The sequence below is a fragment of the Amphiprion ocellaris genome, chromosome 4 (genome assembly GCF_022539595.1).
Source record: "Amphiprion ocellaris isolate individual 3 ecotype Okinawa chromosome 4, ASM2253959v1, whole genome shotgun sequence".
In the NCBI taxonomy this organism is placed as follows: Eukaryota; Metazoa; Chordata; class Actinopteri; family Pomacentridae; genus Amphiprion; species Amphiprion ocellaris.
In genome coordinates, this window is record NC_072769.1 from 3,269,103 (window position 1) to 3,273,125 (window position 4,023).

The window sequence follows — 4,023 nt, forward strand, 5'->3', positions numbered from 1 at the left end:
ATAACCAACACGTCAGCAATAACATGCTGGAAAAAAATAAAATGAAAATCCAGCATCACCTGTTTTTAGGGTTTAAAAAGTAAAGAGAGCAGACTAAGAGATGGTTTAGTATTGTTTAGTGTCACAGATCCAGAGGATAGAGGTTGTGAGATTGTGAGTCTGTGGTCTGGTTCTTCTGCTCTTATGTAACCGGCCGCCTGTGAAGTAAACTTCCAGTGAATTTTCTCCGTCCTCTCAGATCAAAGACTTCCCTCTGCTTTCTGCTGCTGCAGGCTGTGAAATATGACTTTATTCCTCCTCCCACTCTCCATCCATGCAGCTGCTACTTTCACCACCCTGAGTGCTGTGGTTGTACATGTCTTCCAGTTTTCATGCTCAGAGTGTCGTGTTTCTAAACTCTGGGTGCTTTTCCCGTCTGGTGTTGTGTAAGAGCTGCAGCCCACGCAGCCCAAAGGAGAGAAAAACCTCAGGCAGCCATCGGACAGGAGGACGGCTTTTAATCAGCTGCAGGAGCGTTGTGCTAAACCTCATCGGATAGTTTCTGTGCTCATGTCCCTATAGTGATGTCCTGCTGTATACTACCCTGGTGTGGGGGCATTTCCACTTTCAGAACTCACAGTAGTGTTTGGCCTGGAGCAGGGGTTCCTGATAGAGTTATCACAATTATAAAATTATGACTTCAATGTGATATTTGCCTAAAAGTTGATTCAGTTACTGAAATAATTTCACAGCAAAACTCTAAAACAGCAGCAAAAGTAATGGAATACTAGATGACAAAACATGAAATACAATATTTATATCAGAAATATGACATTATCTTGATAATGTCAATGCTAGGCAGTGGAAAATATGAAAAGATTATTGTACAGTAATGTGTTTTATATATATTTATGTATACATACCTGCGAGAACTGGAGAAACTCTTTATTAAGATCAGCTCTTTACATGGTCATCTCTATGCACCTACAAATGTCACACAGTAGCTCAAACATTAAATCCTTGCAGCACTTTAGTGCACATTTTATCATCCTCTCCTTCTGCAGTTTGTCATTTATAACAGTAGACTATTGAAAGCCTGGTTTTTGTCAGCTGAGTAAATGCTCTAAGGGTGAACGCTGTGTTTGCATATAGAGATGTTTCCTACATTGGAAATTAGCTGAAACAATCCAAATAAACAGTTTTTGCCATCGTATTGTTGCATTGTCAGACTCCAATGGCAAAAAGTCAGACTTTTAATTTGATTGGATATTTTTATTTTATTCTATCACATTCACTAACCTGTCTGTTCCTCTTTGAGTCCTTTGAACAAGTCGACATATACAGTCAGGCCCGTAAATATTTGGACATGGATGCAGTTTTCAGCATTTCTCCTCTGTACACCACAATAGATCTGAAATGAAACAATCCAGATGTGCTTTAAGTTCAGACTTTCAGCTTTGATTTGAGAGTATTTACATCCACATCAGTTGAAAGGCAGAGGAAATACAACATATTTTATATGTAGCCATCACCTTTATAAGGGACCTTACACCTTAAACCTTAAACCTTGGGTCCTGCCATTCAAGTAGATGTTAGTTTGACATGTACCTCCTACCTAAGCATTGTTGTAGACCATGTACACCCTTTCATGGTATTCCCTGATGGCTGTGGCCTCTTTCAGTGGGATATTGCTCCGTTGACTTGGTCTCCAAATTCTCCAGATCTCAATCCAATCCAGCATCTGTCGGGTGTTCTGGACAAACAAGTCTGATCCATGGAGGCCAAACCATCAACTTCCGGGACTTAAAGGATCTGCTGCCAACATCTTGGTCCAGGTACCACAGCACACCTTCAGGGTCTAATGGAGTCCAGATACCACAGCACACCTTCAGGTTCTAGTGGAGTCCAGATACCACAGCACACCTTCAGGTTCTAGTGGAGTCCAGATACCACAGCACACCTTCAGGGTCTAATGGAGTCCAGATACCACAGCACACCTTCAGGGTCTAATGGAGTCCAGATACCACAGCACACCTTCAGGGGTCTAGTAGAGTCCAGATACCACAGCACACCTTCAGGGTCTAATGGAGTCCAGATACCACAGCACACCTTCAGGGTCTAATGGAGTCCAGATACCACAGCACACCTTCAGGGGTCTAGTAGAGTCCAGATACCACAGCACACCTTCAGGGTCTAGTAGAGTCCAGATACCACAGCACACCTTCAGGGTCTAGTAGAGTCCAGATACCACAGCACACCTTCAGGGTCTAGTAGAGTCCAGATACCACAGCACACCTTCAGGGTCTAGTAGAGTCCAGATACCACAGCACACCTTCAGGGGTCTAGTAGAGTCCAGATACCACAGCACACCTCCAGGGTCTAGTAGAATCCAGATACCACAGCACACCTTCAGGGTCTGATGGATTCCAGATACCACAGCACACCTTCAGGTTCTAATGGAGTCCAGATACCACAGCACACCTTCAGGTTCTAATGGAGTCCAGATATCACAGCACACCTTCAGGGTCTAGTAGAGTCTAGATACCACATCACACCTACAGTGGTCTAGTGGAGTCCATGCTTTGATGGGTCAGGGATGTTTTGGCAGTTCTAGGGGGACCAACACAATATTAGGCAGGTGGTCATAACACCTGATCAGTGTAAATTCCACCATTTGCACATGTCGATGAGGGTCTTCACAGACCCTTCTGTGGACATCCATGCCCAGCCCAAAATTTGAGACAGCTTGGATTTTTCAAATGGCAGGTGTGCTGGCTGGGCTCTTCATGATTCTTGATTGGTATTACTTGATGTTCTGTCTGTAATAGACATCTGAACCCTGGTCTTCTTCAGTAGCTGGTGTCTCTTTTGGACTAAACACATCATACAGCTTAAAACAATAAACAAAGCAGCACTTATTCTGGCTGTCAGAACGCTGCCGACATTTTCTAACGTGTGGAACCACAAACTGTAGATGAACATTCACGTGTCACCGCTTTTCTTCACCGTAAAAAGGTGGAACCAAAACATGGTAGAAATGGCTGCTGCCATTTAGTGCTGTTGTTGTACTTGTGGATGCTCACTATTATACATTATCACTTTCTAGAGAACATTTATTAGTACTTTTTACATAAAAACTGACTAGTACCTCTAGCTGCCTAGCTAGCTAGCTACATGCCAACTACTTCTTTCCCCTAAATTTATTTTTTATTTTTTTAAATTTTATTATCCCTTAACAATCCCATGAGGGGAAATTATGATTTTCGCATCTCTCCCCAACTGCGGGAGTCAGAGCGATGGGTCAGCCATGGTACAGCGCCCCCTGGCGCAGGAAGGGTTAAGGGCCTTGCTCAAGGGCCCAACAGTGGCCACATCGGGGTTTGAACCTCTGACCTTCTGATCAGTAGCCCAGGGACTCAACCGTTGCGCCACCACTGCCCCGAAAAAAAAGGGCCACGAGCAGGAATTGAGCCCAGGCCGCTGCGTCACAGACCAGCCCCTGTACATGCGTCGCCCTGCTTAACCCATTGAGCTATACGGGCACAAAAATAAATCTTTACTACGACTCCCTGTAACATCTTAAAAGCCTACTTGGCAGCGGTGGGATTCGAACCCATGCCCCCAAAGAGACTGGAACCTTAATCCAGCGCCTTAGACCGCTCGGCCACGCTACCACATATTGTGCTCTGAGCTTCATATTTATAGACTTGTGGCAGGCACAAAGTGACACGAGCATTTACTGGAGCTGTGATCTGTCCTTCAGCCTCTCCACATCCTCTGCTCTGCAGGATCCAACAGCTTCAATGTGGCACCAACCCTGAGCACGTCAAAGCAATATTTTTCACATCTACCTATCCTGGACTAAAATATTCAACCCTGAAAGAAGTTCTACAATGGAAACACTGCAGTCCCAACAAGTTCTGGCTTCCTTGAAATGGCCCGTTATGACGCTTTTCCACCAGCACCTTCTCGACTCCACTCAGTTTAGCTCATTTTCCATTACATTGAGTACCACCTCATTGTGGGTGGAGTCATCATAGCACG

At 44.6% G+C, this 4,023-nt stretch overlaps 1 non-coding gene across 1 annotated transcript; it reads right to left on the reverse strand.

Annotated features, from left to right (window-relative positions):
- Nucleotides 1–3,571: 3,571 nt before the first annotated feature.
- Nucleotides 3,572–3,653, reverse strand: trnal-aag (transfer RNA leucine (anticodon AAG)). Its single transcript has one exon. It is a non-coding gene; the product is annotated as a tRNA-Leu (tRNA).
- Between the last annotated feature and the right edge of the window lie 370 nt (nucleotides 3,654–4,023).